This window comes from Rhineura floridana, chromosome 21 (assembly GCF_030035675.1).
Source record: "Rhineura floridana isolate rRhiFlo1 chromosome 21, rRhiFlo1.hap2, whole genome shotgun sequence".
NCBI classification, from domain to species: Eukaryota; Metazoa; Chordata; class Lepidosauria; order Squamata; family Rhineuridae; genus Rhineura; species Rhineura floridana.
Genome location: NC_084500.1, coordinates 1,091,990 through 1,112,163, shown reverse-complemented (window position 1 = coordinate 1,112,163; position 20,174 = coordinate 1,091,990).

Below are 20,174 nucleotides of genomic sequence, written 5' to 3'. Positions count from 1 at the left end.
ACTCTGAGAAGGGCTTAGTTGAACACTGAGGAGGAGAAAGTGGACAGTCAATGCCACCCCCCTCTCCGGGACTAGGTAAGGAGGCAGACTAAAGGAGGTTGGTGGGCAGCTTTGCCCATTTGCCCCAATGGGCCAGTCTCCATTGGTTGTTGGACTCCGACGCCCATCATCCCAGAGCATTGGCTGCTCTGGGGCTTCTGCGAGTTGGAGTCCAGCAATATCTGGAGGTCCTCACATGCTCCCCAAGTCCTGTCTTTACACTTTTGTGCAGCAAAACCCTACTCCCAGTGCAGTCTTCCATTGTGCAATTTATAAATGAGTAGACCTGCAGGGTAGTCTTTCTAGGACATTGTCACAAATTGTCACCGTGACAATGTCCCCAAATTTCAGCCTGTCACCTCTTACTGTTTTCCTTCTGGAAACAAAAACAAAAACCTCCTAGGGCATAAAATGGCCCAGAAACGCCTTGGGGGGCATCGACTACCCCAGCCTATGTTAGCAGATTGGGGTAGTAAAAACACCCCATCATTCCCCCCCCAGAGCACAGAGCACTGGAGTCAAATGCACAGAAACCTTCTGTCTCCTCTGAATAAGTATTTTCTGGCTCATGGGGTTTGGGATATTGTCAAGCACACTTCATCTGACACCACAGATACAAGTCTTCGCTGGGGTCAAGATCTCAGGCCACCAAACACTGGAAATCTTATTGGGGTAGAAAATGCAACCCCCAAGCCATTACTGTGCTTCCCCCCCCCCTCAATGTTGGATGAAGGTTTTAAAACGCAGTCACTTTCATTTATGCTTGTAAATGCTGTACCTAAAAATCACTGCTAAAGCTCTTTGCCCCTTTGGTCCATTGAGTGCTGTTAGCATTCTGTATTCATTTTTTCTGCTGTGGTTTGTGAAGCTGTCAGCGTTCAAAGAAATGGATTGTTTCTTTGGAAAGCAAACAGAGACAAATATTGAACCGCACAATCCCATGCATGTTTATTCAGAAGTAAGTCCCACTGAGTCCAATTGGACTTGCTTCTGAATTGGAACGGGGGACCAATTTGATTCAATAAGCATTTAAAGGTGAACGAACCGAATTCACACTTTTCAAACCAAGATATGAATCTGAACACAGCCATCCTTTGAAATCTGCACCTCTCTGGATTAGTTCTCCAGCCAGATAATATGTGCATATAAATGCAAAAGCGCATCAGATTAGGGAAAAATTGCTTTGCAAAATTGTACATAATTGCATATTAAAATGTATATATTTGGGAAAATTAAAATGCTGATGAATTTTCATGAAAAAAATTCACACACACTGATATGAAAATGTGGAGAACCAAAGTTAAGATTGGAAATATGAGACATTGACAGATGCACCTCTCCCTACTTCTGAGTAAGGTATTGCAGCTGAATAAAATGTTTATTCTCATCAAGGGAGGGGGGAAGTAGATGCACTGGCGGCCGGTAGCTCCAATGTCAATGGCGCAGTGGAATCCGCTCCGAGTTTTAGTCTGAACTTTCAAGGAGCTGTCCAAGGTGCTGAAGCAGCTCCTTGAATGTTTGGGCTAAATCACGAAACGGACTCCATTGCCCCTCTGGGCAGATGACTACTGAGGTGTACAGAGGCCTTTTTGCCCATCTGCTTGATTGACTGGAGTGTGAAAGGGACATAAATTCATGCCGGTGTATGCAGGTAGAATCTTCCATATGAGGAGGACGCCGGGCCCAGTCACAGCCCTCCCAGCACATGGCAGAGGGGTACAAGTGAGCATGAGGGCTCAGTCTGTGCACGTAGCATCTGCACACTGATGGGGGGCCATAATTCACTGGTAGATCATCTGCGTGGCAGGCAAAAGTTTGCAGGTTCAGGCCCCAGCTGCATCCCCTGCTGCCAATCTCCGGAAGCAATACTGAGCTAGGTAGACCAAAGGACTGCTCCACACAAGGCAGGTTCCTACATTCCTATTTAGATCAGCCCTTGATATGGAACCATGAGGACTAGAATCTTAGCTCAGTGATGGATGCATGCTTTGCATGCTGAACGTCCCAGATTTAATCCCTGGCATCTCTAACAGGTGGTTCAAAGGGGAGGTGGAGGGGCATAGTGCACTGACATTCCTGTGTCTAGGGGGGGCACACATGCACACCAGAGTTGAGATGCATCCCTGTACAAAACTCAAAAAGATTAGCATCTCACGACGACACAGAACGAGAGACCTAAAGCTTCTTGCAGTTGCAGGTGTTTTTAAAAGGCACGCCCTCCCCTCTCCTCGAAATGCAGAACAGGAACAGAATAATGGCGGCCAAACCCTCTGGAGTTTGAGCCTGTCTCTGAACGGAGGTCTTTCCGTCCCCACCCACCTGCCAGCTGAGGACATGTCTGAGTCAGCAGCAGAGCGAGAAGGTATCAGGACCAGCTCCACAGAGAGGAACTTGGGAACAGCCGGTGGATGGCGATAAGATGAGCATTTCACACTGTCCCGTGCCAAGGAAGGGAGCGAGTGGAGAGGAGGAAGCATAGGAGCTGCCAGCAAGGCACGGAGAGGAAAGTGGCCGAGGTGAGGCACCAGAGGAAATGAGGGCAGCCAGCCAAAGGAAATGGCAGTTCCTCTGGATAAGGTCCCAAGGACTGAATGGCACCAGGTGGAGAGAGGAGGCCCTTCTGGGTCCTTGCGCCAGGACGACCCAGTGGGTGCCTGCAAGAGGCAATTCCAAGGGCATGGAGAGGGCGAGGGGTAGCCATTGGCCCTAGCTGGAAATGACAGATGCCCTTCCCTCGACTCATGTATGGTTCAACTGCCCCTGTTTACTAAGGACAGTCCCGTTTTCTGATCCCAAATGACTGTTCCAGTTTTGCCTATGATTTTCCTCTCGGAGAATGGCTTGTTTACAAATGGCCTTACAGTGCAATCCTAAATGTGTCTACCCAGGGTTAGGGATGCAGGTGGTGGAATTTGGCTCAGCTGGCATTAAAGGCAAGCCCACCTAACCGGCCCTTTCCAAAATAGCCTGCAAAGTGAGGCACAGGAGCCCTCCGGAATTCACCCTTCTCTGAATTCTGCACTGCAGTTCTGCAGGCAAATAATGTGGACAAAAAAGGACACAGTAGAGTGTGTATAAACAAAGGATGAAAGGATCGGTCAGCTTTGCTTCTCTCCGTTTTTCCATTCTTAAATTCGGTTCTTTATATTTCTATAGCAATTTGTGATTTTTTCTTTAATCCTCCTGAAAATTTGCCAGCAATTTTAGTGAGAATGTCTCCTACTTAACACATTTTCGTAGGCAGTTTTGACAAATATATAAGGTATTTTTGTGTGCTGTTTTCACTCATATGTTCATTTCTATGTACACGTTCCCCTAATATATCTATTTTTGTAAACCGTTCAGCATCACAAAATTTGGATAAGTGCACATTTCAAAGGATGGTGGTGTTTTGATTCTCATACCATTCTGCACAGTGTGAGTTTGATAAATTCAGCTTGAAATGCGAATTGAATCTAATTTCTCACCCATCCCTAGTATAAACATACATGTGTTCATGAAAATAACATACCAAGATGTACTATACTAGGGGAAATTGCTCTGCAAATATGCATATGTTGGGCAAAATCCACTGCTGAATTTTCATGGGGACTTCAAAAGGAAAAAATGGCAAGCTGATGTAAACTGAATTTAAGACTAGCAAGAAATGAGAAATTTGAAGTCATTAGAATTTTGTGATGTGGTTGTCAACTGAAGAATGTTTACAAAAATGCACGTATTAGAGGAAAGTGTGCAGAAAAATGAATACATTCGTGAAACCATATAACACGCATCATCTTAGGGAAAATTGCTTGCAAAAATGTGTTCCTTTACCAGAACTACATACAAGCATGTGTTTATTAGGAGAAATTTGCACTAAAATGCTGGAAAATTTTCATAAGGATTTTTTTTAAAAAAATTACAAATGGTTGCAGAAATGTGGAGAACTGAATTTCAGAATGGAAAAATGAGAAACTGAGAGAATCAAAACTGACAGATCTTTCCATCCCTAATCTGTACAGGACTGCAGCCTAAATCGGATTTTCTAGAATTATCATTCTTCAGAGTCAATCTCCCCACACATACCCCAGAGTGCCTCGAGATCAGGGGTGGGAAATCTGAGGCTGAGGACCTTGAACATCTCCTTGAAAGTTCGGACTAAAACCTGGAGTGGATTCCACTGCCCCACTGACATGGAGCCAGTAGCCACCATTAGTTGTAACCTAGCCTGCATTCACACACCATACATTTATTCCACAATTATTCCCCTTAAAAAACTCATGACTTCCCTCAAAGAATCCTGGGAAGGGTAGTTTGTGAAGGGGTTTGAGAGTTGTGTGCACTGTGCACTTTTCTGCATATGTGCTCACACGGCGCATCTCTCTGAAACAACCAAGTCTATTTTGCGCTCCAATTTTCCTTAAAAAGCACCTTGGGCTCTAGATGAAGCCAAGAGAAAATGCAACCCGGGTGGAATTGGTTTGAATTAGAGGCAAAAGGCTCTGAAAGGAAATGGAACATCAGCCTTAATTAGGCTTGTCGCTTCTGGTAATTCTAATTGTCCTGGAGTGACGCTCACAAGGACTCCAAATGGCATCGTCGTCTCCATTTGCAATCTCCTTCTGCGGCATTTGCGCTAAAGCAGCAGTTTGCACACTGCCTGTGCTTATGGATGCATCAGGGAAGCTTGCTGGGCGCCAAAGCCTGCAGCACATTGCAGAAGACCCTCAAGCGTGTTCTTCAGTGTGCGACTCACTGCCCAGAGCACGAGTTGTACACGAGAGCCGGGTGGATGGATCACACAATCACAACGTTCCTCCCTTGGGGCCACCCTCAGCCTGTGTCCCACTCTTGTGCATTACTGCAGGCATCAAATGGGAGACGGATAGCCGTCCCTTTTTAAAACTGACCACTCAGAAAAGGCTGCTGCAAATGGCTCCCTCTGGTGGTGAACCATTCTTATGCACCGCTGTGCTGCAAGGATGCTCTCAGCAGCACTGCATGCACCACTCCTCTGCAATACTTAGGAATACTTATACCAAGTCAGACCCTTGGCCCATCTAGCGCAATACTATCTGCACTGACTGGCAGCAGCTCTCCTGGGTTTCAGGCAGGAGTCTTTTCTGAGGCCTCCCTGAAGGTGCCAGGAATTGCACCTGGGAATGTCTGCACGCAAAGCAGGCGCTCTCTGTGCCATGGAGCGATGGCCCTTTTACTAAAAACAATGTAAGGCTCTGGTCCTCATGGTTCCGCATAAAGGGCTGATTTAAATGGAAACAAAGGAGGCTGGCAGTGGCTCTCCAGGATTTCAGGCAGATTTCCCAGCTGTACCTGAGATGCCTGAGACTGAAACCTGCAGCATAACCCCTCCTGCCTGCAGCGTCGCCTGATGTGAGTCCAGCCACATCTGGAGCCCCGTGGGTTCCCAATTCCCCTGTCAGAGGAAACACAGGAATCTGAGCAGGACTGCTTTTCTTAGGGCCTCTTGCATGCAGATCTGGTGCTGTGCCAAGGAGCCACAGACACAGGTGCAAAGGCCTTTACAAGGATTGCAATCGAGGAAGTCTCCGCAGCAGAGCCCAGGCCTCCTTAGAAACCAGAGCTTGGGAAAGTTACTTGTTTGAACTACAACTCCCATCAGCCCCAGCCAGCATGGCCACTGGACTGGGCTGATGGGAGTTGTAGTTCAAAAAAGTAACTTTTCCAAGCTCTGTTAGAAACCCTTTGCTGCATGTCGCCAGCTTTGGCCAAAGACATCAGACTTTGGTGCCACCCAACAAATGCTAACCCCAGTGTCCCCTCTAGGCAAGTGAAAGCCACGCCTGTCCTTTCTGCGTTGATTGCACAATTTATTCTAAGCCCAGAGGAGGGAGGGGGCGGAGTTCCTTCCAACTGAATCCCAGCTATTCTTCTCCTTTTTGTTTTTCAATTTCAAATCTATTTCCAGCCCTGTTTGCAAGGGAGGCTGGACTTTGTCCACATCCGTGATGGATTCCTCTGACACCTCTCCAATGCCACAAGGCTATTTTCTTATACTAATGAATATGATGTGTCTCATTGTGAAACATCTACTTTGAGGACCATGTGCTATAAATTAGGGGTTATTTTATTTTTTTTTACACACAAAAAATCAAGACAAAAGCAACTGCTCGTGGTGGAAGGCGGGGGGGCGAGTTTGTTTCAGGCTTTAAAAACAAAAACACAAAAAGATAAAAATGACTTTGCTGCATTAAACCAAGATCATAGCATCCCACTCTCATACATCCAAGGAACTCACAGGCAGGAGATAGGCAACAAGCCCTTTTCTGTTGTTGGCCCCAGCATCTGGTATTTGCAGGTACACTGCCTCCATTCCGTTCTAAAAAGCCTTCTGAGTGAGTCGCCGATGTGAAATATTGTGGCAATGAGATCCAAAAACACCTCATTAAAGCTTGTGAGATCTCGTTTTGTCATTATGTGCACATGAGTGACTGGTGCTAGTTCTTCATGCCTCACAGGACACCTTGCAAGGAAAAAGAGCATGTACAAAAGCGTCCCTTCCCACTTGCCTAGAGGTGATTCTTACTTGCCACAACCTGCCAGGCAAGAAGCTGTTTAGCCTGAGCGATTGGTGTTGTAGCAGGGAAGTCGTTGTAAGGAACAATGCTTGCGCTTGTTCTCTGCCTTGTTTTCGGTTTCAGGCCTGTTCCTAAGAACATAAAGAGGGAAAGATTATAGCTCAGTGGCCTCCGGTTCAAACAAGGCAAGGCCTTCTTGGTGGTGCTGACGTTGAGCACTGCCTGATTGGCGCTGACCCATGCTGGGGCCTTTTTGTGGTGGCTCCCCATTTGTGGAATACATCTGTCTCCATCCATCACTACTGACTTTCAGGAGGAATTTGAAAACACTCCTGTTTATCCAGGCGTTGATTGACTGAAAGGGACAGTTCCTGGCTACTTGAAGATCACTGATGAAAGAATGTTTTAAGCTGTGTCTTAGGATAATTTTAATTGTAATTGTGTTTTGGAATGTTTTTTAACCGTTTTTTCTTTTTCTTGTTTAAATTGTTTTGTTTGTGTTTGCCACCCTGGGCTCCTTTGGGAGAAAGGGTGGGATATAACTTTATGAAATCATGATCGTCATCATCTCCAGGTAGGGCTGGCTATGTCCCCTGCCTGAAACACTGAAGAGGTGCTGTTGGTCATTGTAGAGAACACTGAGCTGGATGGACGAATGATATGTCTGACTCAGTGTGTTCTCAAGGGCAGCTCTGCATGACTAGCCCAAAGGTCTATCCAGACCACCCTGCTGGTTCCTTCCAATACTGGCGGCCAAGCTCTGGAGAGCAAGACATCTACTGACAGAACTCTCCTTCTCTATGAATTTGTCTTTGTCTTCTCCTTTAGAAGAGCGTAACAACTGCTGGAGTCAGACTATGGTCCACCCAGTCCAGAATCTTCTCACTCACAGTGGCCAAGCAGATGCCTCTGGTTGTTCCCAGCATCTGATACTTTGAGGTATACTGCACCTGAACACATAAGTTCCACTCTTCAGCTACAATCACTCATAGGAGTTGACATATCTCTCCTTCTCCATGATTATATCTTGTTTCAAATCAAGTCACTAGTTTGGTAGATGGTGGGACTTTGGTAGACATAGTATATCTTGATTTCAGCAAAACATTTGACAAAGTCTCCTCGGATATCCTTGATGAGAAGAAGGTAAAATGTGGGCTGGATTGGCGATGGAAGGATCTGTCAGTTTCGGTTCTTTAACTTACTCATTTTGTCTGAAACTCAGTTCTCCATATTTCTGCAGCAAGTTGCAATTAAAAAAAAGAATAAAAATTCTTCAGTGCAAATGGTTCCACATAAGCACATTTTTGTATGCAATTTTGACTAAGGCACACCTTTTTCTCCCAAGGTAATGCATTTTTGAATGTTATTTTCATCCATATAATCATTTTAATGCACATTTTCCCCTAATGTATACATTTTTGTTAACTTTGTTTTGCTAGAGAGCTGCATTGTAAAACTTAGATGTGTGACTTTCAAAGGACGGCTGTGTTTTGTCTCACAAATTGTGAATTTGGTTTTAAATGAGAACTAAGACACATTTCTCCCCCATCCCTAAGGCGGACAATGTTGCTGTTAGGTAGATCCACAGCTGGTGGAATAGCCGTGCATCTAATGAGCGCTCATTAATGGCTCTGTGTCAACCTGGAGGCAGGTCTTTAGCGGGTTGCCAAAGGGCTCTGCCTTGATCCTGGTGCTGCTGAACATCTTTATAAATGCCTTAGACAAAGGCGTATTATCCGATTTGCAGCTGACACTAAGCTGGGTGGGGCTGCTAAGACCAAAACAGACAGAATCAAGTTTTGAAATCGTCCCGACAGGTTGGAAGACTGAGCTGCAACCAAGAAGATGAAATTCAGTGGAGATAAATAGGATTCAGGAAGACCTGGCTGGACAAGCAATTGACGTGAAAGGGATCTAGAAGTCTTAGCTGATCATAAGCTGGACACGAGCCAGTGGTGTGATGCAGCTGCTTACAAAGCCAATGCAATTGTGGGCTGCGTGACCAGAAGTATAGTGTCCAGATCTTGAGAAGTAAGGAGCAGATGGGCTCTTTCACTGGAGTTTTCCAAACAAAGGTTGGGGGACCATTTATCAGGGATGCTATAGTTGCACCCTGATCTGAGCAGGTGAACTGGATGATCTCTAGCAATCCTTCTGTCTCTAGGATTCTATGAGTTGCATGCTCCTTACATTGTACTGGCCCAGTCAGGACAATGGCCCATTCCATTTCTAGCAGTAGCCTTCTTTTTGCCTTGGGACACTTTCAAACACACCCCTGTTCCCTCCTACACAGGCCAGCCGCATGATAAGCAACCAAGGACTGTGGGGTCCAATATCCTACTTTTCTTGGGGGCCAGCACCTGTCTGAAACCTTCCAAAGGCCTGACTGAACAGAAATGTTTTTGATCCACTATTTGAAACAATGTGAAGCTGCTGCCCGGTGGGCTTCTCCGGAGAGAGGAGCCAACAGTGAAAGCAGACGTTCTGTGCATGCTCAGAAGCTACCTCCCCTTCCATGATCATCATGGCCATATTTTTGAGGACGGAGCCCAGATTGTGAAAAACAAGCCCCTGAGCTGAGCTCACAGGTTCAGGGGCTAACCTCCAGCTGGCTCTTTCTTCAGAACTCTTGTTGAGAGGCTTGGACGATGGGTTGGTCTCGGAGCAGGCTGCCAGGGATTTTTTTTCCTTTAAGGGGCATAAATAAACCTGTTGGGGCATAAATTCTGTTGGCACCGGGACACCCGTCTTCCTTCACCACCCTTCTCCTCCCAATTCTGGCTGATCCGTGCGCGCCCCCCTCTTTGGAATGTGTTTGCTGAACACCATGGGGAGTCTTGCTGGAGAAACTTTGCCCTGTTTTCCTTTGCAAACATGCCCAACGCAGCCGCTCCTGTCTCCTCCGTGCGGTTTCTGGAGGAAGGGCCCCTCTGTGTTGCCAACCATGTTCTCAGCCGCTCTTTCCTGTGCTGGAGAGCCTGGACCGCAGCACCTGCAGGCACACACAGGCTATTCTTGTCCAGCGTGGAGACTTATGTCACGCTTGGGGCTCGCCAAGGTCCCATTCAGCCTGACAGGCACTTGGCACCGGGAGGAGAGAGAACAGGAAGGGTGGGAGCAAGCCTGCAAGGGCACCTTTGGAACACCGGGCTGAACTAGGAGCAGCTGCCCACATAAAGGGAGCACGGACGTGGCTGCCTTGCCTGAAACAGCTTCTCACCTTGCCTTGTAAAAAATTGGAGAAAGAGCTCTGGAACGCGTGCAGGAAATCAGGTGGCAGCCACTAGGCAATTGACCACCAGATGCCCCCGTGGGAAGCCCCCAGGCGCAAGAGTGCTCTCCCCTCCTGCGGTTTCCAGCAACTGCTATTCCGAAGCACACCACCCCCAACTACGGTGGCAGAGCCCTTGGGGCCAGTAGCCACTGGTCGCCTTTTCCTCCATCCCAGTTGGTGCCCATCACTGCCTCTTGTGGGAGCGAATTCCATATTGTAACTATGTGTTGTGTGAAGAAGCCCTTTCTTTTGAATCTTCCAACGCTGCGCTTCACTGCAGGTCCACGAGTTCTCGTGTTATGAGAGAGGGAGTAAAACGTCTTGCCTTTTTGCTAAACTAAGAAGCCCCAAATGCTGCCCACTGTCAGGGAGGGAGAACCTGAGCACCTGGGTGTGTGCTTGCTTGCTCCTCTGGGTTGCTGTCTCTTGAGTCCCTGGTAAGTGCTGCAAGGACTGACCCTGATTCCCGAGAGCAGCTGCAGTCAATCTGGCAGCCTCTTGCATCAGCTTCTGGCCGGGTCAGGGGGCCTAAAAGCCTGGCTGCCCTTGGGGAGCCCCTAGGGAGTCCCAAGGGTGAGGGCATTACCGCTGCTATTTTTTTAAAACCAATCTAGAGGAGATTGGTAGTGAAGAGGACATATGGCTGATGTGTAGTTCCTGCACAGGGTGAGAGCCTGTGGAGTGATAGGAGAAAGCTGCCAGATGCCTTCAGAGCAGAGCTTGGAAAAGTTACTTTTTTGAACTACAAATCCCATCAGCCTAATCCAGTGGTCCTGCTGGCTGGGGCTGATGGGAGTTGTAGTTCAAAAAAAGTAACTTTTCCAAGCTCTGCTTCAGAGTGAGAGTCTGGAACTGGCAGAAGGCTGGCCCTCCCTGGGTGTGAGACGGGGAGGAGTGGATGTGCCCTGTGTGAAAAATATTAAGTGGGTCTGTTCTGGGGTGCTGCAGCATACTATCTTGTCCTTGATGCTGTTCAACATCTACAGTATATGAAGACCTTAGGTGCGGTCATCAGGAGATTCGGGGCAAGGTGTCAGCAGTATGCTGATGATACCCAGCTCTATTTTTCTGTAACATTTGAATTGGGAATGGCTGTGCAAGCCCTGGATGAAGTGGGCTGGATGAGGGCCAATAAACTGAGTCTGAATCCTAGCAAGACGGAGATGCTGTGGGTTGGTGGTTCCCGAGTTAGGATAATTGGTCAGTTGCCTGCTTTGGATGGGGTCATACTCCCTCTGAAAGAGCAGGTCCATAGTCTGAGGGTGCTCCTGGATCCATCTTTATCGCTAGAGGCCCAGGTGACCTCAGTGGCTAGGAGTGCCTTTTACCAGCTTCAGCTGGTAAGACAGCTGTGGCCTGAGCATTGTTGACTGTGCACTGGTAACCTCCAGGCTGGATTACTGTAATGTGCTCTATGTGGGGCTGCCCTTGAGGTTGGTCCAGAAGCTGCAGCTGGTGCAAAATGCGGCTGCGAGACTGCTCAGTGGGGCAGGGTATTGCCCACATGTCACCTCGCTGCTGAAAGAATTGCACTGGCTACCTATTAGCTACCGGGCCAAGTTCAAGGTTCTAGTTTTGGTGTACAAAGCCCTATACAATTTGGGATCAGAATACCTGAAAGACCGTCTTACCCCTTATATGCCCAGTTGACCACTGTGCTCTGCATGTGAGGGCCTCCTGCAGATACCATCTTATCAGGAGGTCCGTTCCGCACAACATAGGAAACTGACCTTTAGTGTAGCGGCACCTACCCTATGGAATTTCCTCCCCTTAGATATTAGACAGGCGCCATCTCTGTTATCTTTTCGGTGCCTACTGAAGACCTTCCTCTTTCAACAAACCTTTTAAGTTGAGACCTTATCCCAATCTGTGTCTGTGATGAAATTGCTTTTTAATATGTTTTTAAAGGCTTTTTTAAAAAGATGTTTTTAAACCTTTTTTAAAAATGTTTTAAAAGATGTTCTGTTTTAATATGTTTTTAGTGGTTGTTTTGTTTTAATGTATTTTAAGGTCTGTTTTTATGATGTTTTAAAGTGTTTTTAGTGCTTTCCTTTGCTGCCCTTGGCTCCTACTGGGAGAATGGGCGGGATATAAAATCTAATAAATAAACAGCTAAAATTAATGGCGCATAAGGCCATCAATGGCTACTGCTAGCCACAATGGCTGTGTTCCCCTTCCCCTGCCGGAGCCAGTATGCCTTTGCCTGCTAGTTGCTGGGGATCATAAGTCAATAGTACCTTGTGCAAAGAAGCAGCGCTCTTCTGTCTGCCCTGATTTTAGTACCCATCGGCGGAATGCAGACAAGTTTGGGCCATGACAGGTGTCCCCTTCACCTCCCACTCCAGCCAAGATTGGACAAGAGTGCTCTGCCCCCTTGCAAAGCATGCTGGGAATGTCTGTGCCCACAGTGCCAGCCTCAATCTTGCCATTTCCTGGGAGGATGTCCTCAGCTTTCTCTCTTTCTCTCTGTTCCTTTTTTTGGGGGGAAGGGACAAGGCAGGCTAGGACTGGTGTGGGAGATTAGCTCAACAAACCAATTCTGAGCGAGGCGAGAGCATGCCAAGCCTATGAAGAGCCAAGGTCAACAAAGCTCCAGCCGCCTGCTGGCCCCAGCATGAGCAACTCTTGGAATTAGCCAGCCTTTCATCTTCACCCTTTTTACTGGAGCCCTGACTCGGGCAAAGAGAGATGTTTTTGGAATCTGAGCAAAATGTGTCCTGCAAGGCTCCTAAACATAGCAAAGGGTGACTCACAGTGCAGGCACTCAGCACTTCACCGACACAGCCTTTGGAGGCTTCAGGTTGGATCCTGGGCTCTGTTTGTGGCTTAAAACAAAAGCAGAGTAAAATTCCAAGGAGAAAATGAAACCTGGCATCCATATGATAGATCAATAGTTGACACAGATAAACTATTGCGAGGATACGGAATGATCATAAACACTCTAGGTTGCTGCAACTCAAGTGTTCTGAACATAAAATATGTGGTGGCCTGAACTGCTTTCAAGAAATAAGATCTGGCTTTGCCACGTCTTCCAACGTTTTCTAGAGAAAAATAGGGACGTGCTTGCAATGCACTCATTTTCCTTACAATGATTACCACCCAAGACACCCATGGCCTATTACCCATCTTGCTGAAGGTTCTGCTCTGCTCGTCGCATATAACACCTCATCTGACTTCTTGGGGTCAAACCACCCCCCCAGCATACTTTTCTCTGTGCAATTTACACATAAGTAGACCTACAAGGTAGCCTTTCTAGGACATGGGCACAAATTGTTACCCATACAATGTCCCCAAATTTCAGCCTGTCACTGCTTACTATTTTCCTTCTGGAAACACAAAACCACCTGGGGCACGTAACTTCCCCCCCTTCTGGGTCATTTAGTATCCCAGTCATTGTTAGCAGATTGGAGTACCAAAAGACTCCAGGGTTTTCTCATAGAAAAATCATCAGGGACAGGCCAAGAAAGATAAATTCTCTCTCTGGTTATGGGTTTTCTGGCTCTGGGGGTTTGGCTATTGTCACAAATGTTATCTGGGGTCAAGCAGCCCACCATTGATCAGAAATCTCATTGTGGTAGAAAATATACCCCCAAAACCATTAATGTGATTTTCCCCCTCAAGGTTGGATGAGGGTTCAAAGCCAATAGTGACTAAAGACTTGGTAGAAAATCCTAAATTGACTTGCAATGTGTTTTCATTCTTAATCTGTGCCAGCAAGGGATGGAAGAATTAATGAGTGTTGGTTCCCTTACTTTCTAATTTTTCCAGTCTTAAATTCAATTCTCCACATTTTGTGAATTTTACTTTTTAAAATCTTCAGGAAAATTCTCCAGCATTTAGTGCGAATTTCTCCTAATTAACACATTTTGTTTGCCGTTTGGACTAATGTACACATTTCGGCAAGCAAATTTTAACATAATTGCATTTTTGTATGTTATTTTTGCTAATATACTCATTTTATTCCCCTACTAAATGCATTTTTGTAAATACTGGTTGGCTGGCAAGCTGCATTGCAAAATTTGGATAAGTGCGGATTTTGAAGGATGGCTGTGTTTCGGTTCTCATAGGACTTTGGAAAGTGCAATTTTGATAGATTCAGCTCTAAATGCAAACTGAATCAAATGTCTCCCTCCTACTGCCGGAAATAGAATGTGAGGAATGGATGACTGTGCACTGCATATATCTAATCCTTACAGAAAGACAGCACAGGGCTCATTCACTCGAGAGCTGAACTTCACAGTAAAGATGATAGATTTGCAAGGTTCACATTTCCTACCTTCAAATCCGTTGGTTTTCCTTTCACACAAGTAGGCATTCCTCTGGAAAGGTTTAGTATCTCAGTTTCCTTGTGGCCCCGCCCCTAATGTTACATGTTTACTCCCTCTGGAGTATCGATATTGCTAATGGGGAAGGGAAGGGTTTTTTTGTCAGTTTCATTGTTTCTTGTCAATTGCACGCTGTAAGAGAGTAGGGGTGCAATTGACAGGAAACCGTATGAAACTGAATAGAGGGGGGAGTGAGTGAAAGGCAAAGTAGGCAGCAGCTGCCACAGCTTTTGTCAATGGCAGAGAGACAGGGAGCTGGCGATGGGGCATAAGAGAGCCTGCCCACTAAAAAACATTGAGGCAAAGCACCTACATGGAGGAGCGCAATGGTTTTTCCTTTCCTTTCAGCATTAAAATTGGATTGGTTTGATATGGGAAAACTGTGTGATAGCTGCTGATTACCTAAATTGTCATGTGAACCATGCAAATTAAATGGGTATGCAAGTAGCACCGATCTCACAGTAAGTCGCTGTGTGAACGAGCCTTCAGTTGCTGGCCAGCGCATTGACTAGAAAGCCGCCCCCTCTGGTATTAGCTCCAGCTTTTGGAAGGTCCTTGGGTAAAACAGCCTCTATCACCACCACCACCCAGGGAGTCTACCCTGATGCAGCCAGTCCAGGGCACTTTTGCAAGCAGGCCCCTTGCTGGGGTGTGGGTCATTGACAGATGCCCAATCATGCCATTCCTTGGCACCATCCTCAGGCCCCTCAAAGCTCATAGACAATCAGCTGCCTTTGACCTCCTCCTTTTGGAACGGGCCTGTTGTTACCTCACCCCCACCCCCAAATTCTGCTATGCAGCTCCTGGCCAGTTCCTGCCCTGTCGCGCATCAAAGAAGCAGGTGTTGTGTGCAACATGTGTGTTCTTCTTGCGCAGCCCCCATTGCATGCCACAGTCAACTTGCTTTGGGTCTCTGCATGCTTGTTATATAGTACTCTACCACAGCTGTGTAAAAAAGGAAAAAATAGAAAAGAAAGGCAGGGGGTAGGCTGTGTTCATTCAGAAGCAGAATCCACATCCGCCCAGACAGGCCATCTGGAGCCATCCAGAGCCAAGTGGAAAAGATAGAAACCCACTTGAGAGAGACAAAAAGGCAACATCCAGACTCTTGAAGCCTCGGCCACAAAAAGACAAGAGGCCGACTCTAATTGAGGGTATTTCGATTGCTGCTTGGTCAATGACCTGAGGAACCCCGCCAGGCACAAACAGCTAGGCATGCAAACATCTGGCCAGAGTCCCTCGCAGGCTGGCCCCCTTGGAGAGGAGGTGCAGCGTCAAGCAGCGCTTCACAGCCGGAGCTAGCCAAGGGCCCTGCACTTCCTTTCCTACGGTGCTTTGCTTTCCCCCGTCTTGCCGCGCCCCTCCAGAGCTTTTGACGACCCTGCACAGGAGGGCAGAGACAGACTGGCGCTTTAGAGCCAGGGGGAAACCTCACAAGCAGAGTCTCAAGTGTGCTGTCACGGCACACAGAGGGGCATTAAGCAGACACATTTATTGTTTAATTACATCTATACCCCATCTTTCCTCCAAAGAGCTCAAGGCAGATGAATGGTTCTCCTCCCTCTCCATTTTATCCTCACAACAACCCTGTGAGGTAGGTTAGACTGAGAGATTCTGTGACTGGCCCAAGATCACCCAGCAAGCATCACGGCTGAGTTGGGATTTGAACCCAGGTCTCTCCCAGATCCTAGTCCTAGTCTAATACTCTAACCACTACACCAGGCTGGCTCTCTGGGAAACAACAGCCATTTTTATGGTGCAGATTACTTCCTTGTGGAATGAGGGCTGGGCACTGCGCACACAAGCACGCACACACACACACATATTGAGGCCATATAGACTTCCAAGTATTATGATTTATGATTTATCATATATCCCACCCTTCCTCCCAAAGGAGCCCAAGGTGGCAAACATCAACAAAAACAATTTAACCAGACAAAGAAAAGCGTACTAAAAATTGTTAAAAACATTCCAAAATACAGTCACAATTGAAAACACTCTAAAACACAGTTAAAAATATTGTAAAACACAGTTAAAATGTTCTAAAACACATGTTCTTAAATACATTCTTTCATCTGTGATCTTCAGGTTGTCAGGAACAGTCCCCTTCACCATCCAATGGCTGGGTAAACAGGAACATTTTCAAAATCCTCCTGAAAGTCAATAGTGATGGACATGCCTCACCAGGGAGGGCATTCCACAGATGGAAAGCAACCACTGAAAAGGCCCTGTCATGGGTCAGAGCCAACCAGGCAATGTTCGGGGCTGGGTGGCACCCCTCCCCTCTCTTGATTTCCTGTCTCATCCTCTTAGGCAAAGGGACATTTCAAGGGCTCCCCCAGCCTCCATCTTAACCAGAGGGAAGAGGTGCAAGGCTCAGGGGTCCACAGCACTGCCAACCAGTCGTTTGCTTCAGAAAGGGAAGGTAGTCTGCACATGTTCGAATGGGGAGGGACAAGTCTGTCCATTTCCTTTCCTTTCTGTTTCTCCACATTTCTACCTCACTTTGCTTTTTAAAAAAAATCCACATGAAAATTCATACATATTTTGGGGGGCATTTCACCCAATGTGTGTGCATTTTTGCGTATGCAATTTTGCCTAATGTGTGCTTTGTGCAAGCCGTTTCTTAATACAATGATTTTTGTTCTGTATTTTCACCAACGTAGGCATTTGCTTTCACATTTCCCCCCAACATATGCTTTTTATGGTATGTATTTTTGGGGTGGGGAGCTGCATCGTAAAATCTAGAGAAGAGTGAATTTCAAAGGAGAACTGTGCTTCAGTCCACAAAATGGTTTGCAGAGTGCAAATTAGAGAGGCTTGCACTTTTTAAAAAAAATCCTAACATAATGGAGTTTTTTTTAGTGATGTGTTACTTATTTTCACCAATAGATGCATTTCTGAGAGCACTTCCCTGCATGACACACACTTTTTTCGTATGCAGTTTTCGGCTGGAGGACTGTATCACAAAATACACATTTCAAACGATACAAACATATCTATTCAGCTTGGCATTGTCTACACCAACTGACAACAGCTCTGCCTGGAGATGCTCAGGACTGAACCCTGTGCAAGGTCCTTCTGTCAAGTGTTGCTCTCCAACCTTGGGGCTGAATGCTTTGCTTCTTAAAAAGCATGCAAGCTGAGCTCCTTGAGATGTGGAATACTGTGCATGGCACTACTGTCCTTGTGGCTCTGTCATGGGGTCATGGGTCAAGTCATGGGGACTGCAAAACCCTGGTGCCCACAGCAATGGGGGCCAAAAATCCCTTCTGTGTCTGTGCACCTCTAGAGCGTGTGGCAAACTGCAGCAGGAGGTGGGGAGGCGGCCCAATATGACCTGTGCAAAGGGTTAGAAAGAATGAGTCGATTGCCCCATGGGTGCCACCTGTAGGTTCAAAAAAGAACTTGGTGAAATTTCCCGTTTTGTCAAGCTGTGTTCCAGGTAGGCATCGGTGCATTTGCATCAGTTGCCCCATTTCAGTGTGCAATATTTTTTTAACGTTTGCATGGACACTTGTGTGCATTTTTAGGCATGTTCCTGCTACTATGGGCATACGATGGGGTTTTTGTATGTTCATTATGCAATGGCAATTTTTACAAATATGAGCAATTTTGAGAGCACTTTCCCGTAATAATACACGTTTTCGTTTGAGAACTGTATCACAAAAGTCAGGATGGGCGTATCTGTCAATTTTGGTTTTTCATTTTTCCAGTCTTAAGCACAGTTCTCCACATATCCAAACCAGCATGCATTTTTTTTAAAAAAATCCACACCAGCATTTTAGTGTGAATTTCCCCTAATATATACATTTTTGTATATATTTTGTATATGGATACTTCGCCCGAGTATATGTATTTTTGTACACAATATTTGCCTGGAGAATTGCATTGCAAAATTTGAAAAAATGCAGATTTCGAAGGACGGTTGCAATTCAGCCCACATTGTTTCAGAAACTGCAAATTGGTTCTCCTGTAAATGTGAACTGAATTGAAATTTTCACCCATCCCTAATTCAGATACATGTGGATTTCAAAGGATAGGTCCTTTTCAGTTCACAAACTGTGGATTTGACAGGACTGCATTCAAACGAAAACCAAGTGCACTTCTCTCCCATCACTAATTCAAGGGAATGCTGAGATTCCTCAATGAGGAGGTTGGAAATGATGGATCGGCCTTCATGGAGAAGCGGTTTATTCACCTCTGCTTCTTGTCTCCTGCGATTGGGGCTGCCAAATGACCACTGGAAACCCAGCATGCCCTGTTCCTATCCCCTTTATTGCATCTTGAGTTACAGCAGCCCAGTAGAGGGAGCCTTTCAAGGCAAAGAGGGGAACATGACTACCTGCTGTGCTGTTGAAAATAATGTACTACAATACATTCTTTTAGGGGGACATTTGCTTGTAAAAATGTGTGTTCAGGGCCAAAACGCATAAGAAATGTGTTCATTTAGGAGTGCACACACAATGCATATGGTATGAGCTTCCTATATTCCCATGAGTGGCATAGAAATTGAATAAAAGGATAAATGATCTGCATCCGTGTTGGAATGGTTTTTTAAAATTTTTTTAAAGTATGTTTTGTTTTTAAGATGTCCTTTAAGGTGTTTTGTTTTTAAGATACTTTTTAACTTTCTTTTTTAAAAAAGATGCTTTGTTTTTAAGATGTTTTGAGTGTTTTATTGCTTGTTTGCTGCCCTGAGCTCCTTCTGGGAGGAACGGCAGGATATAAATTTAACAAATAAATAAATACAAATTTTCATGTGGACTTGTTAATTTAAAAAAGGAACTCTCCTTATTATTTCCCCAGACTTCTATTCTGTGGTCTGCTTTATTTCTGGTTTATTTTTCCTGTTGATTTATTTGTCTTATGCTGTTTGCTGAACTTTTCTGTTCTCTGATGTCTTTCAGGCAAAGGCCTTGGTCATCTTTGTTGCCCGGTGGTAGGACATCTGCTTGGCATGCAAAAGGGCCCAGGTTCAGTCTCCGCCCAGTATCGCCAGGTAGGGCTGGGAACGTCTGAAATTCTGGAGTGCAAGCTGCCGGTCAGGGTAGACCAGGCTTCCCAAACCGTGGTCCACTGACCACCACAGGTCCGTCAGCCTCATTCAGGTGTATGTGGATTTGTGGAGGAAGAGGGGGGACACTACATCTGTTGCATGAAATGTTCATCTTCATTTTAATTGTGTTTGTATTTCTGTTTTTATTTCTTTTGGGAATCTGTGGAATTCAAATGGTCATACAATAAGCTACAATATGTAAATAAAAGAAAGCATAAAAATGCCATTAAATATTATACAGCACCTAGCACAGTGCATTACAATTGCGACAACAGGCTGAGAAGTCATTGAGCGACCCACTGAGGCACTCCGCAGTTTCCAACTGGTCCGTGGGCATGTGTCTGTGCGCGTGTGTGAGGAGTTTGGGATGTAAACGGTACTAAGCTAAATAGACCAGAGGTCGGCCTGGCTATGAACCGTCTTCCTATAGTCTTATGAGCGATACAAAAATTTAATACAATAATAAACACATTAAAATAAAATATTTTAGCATGTGTTTTTAAATTGTTTTTTAAAAAAATTAAATTGTGTTTTTAAATTGTTTTTTGTGTTTTAAAATTTGTATATTTGTTTTTAATGTTTTTAATTGCTGTAAACCGCCCAGAGAGCTTTGGCTGTGGGGTGGTATATAAATGGAATAAATAAGCAAACAAACAAATAAATAATAACAATTAAATTTTATCAATCTATCTATCTATCTGTCTATCTCCTGTCCGGTCCCTTAGGAGTTGGGATGACTCATGATTAGAGACTGCACTGAAAAAAACCAACAACCCTGTAAGTAACTGTGCTTTTCCCTAATAATTCTAGAGTGTGTCCCCAATAGCTGGAGCCTTTTCCCACGGCTTGGAGAAGCCTGGCACCCTTTCTTGGATTAGACCAACGTCCATCTAATCCAACATCTTGTATCTGACAGCTGCAAGCCAGATGCCTCTGAGACG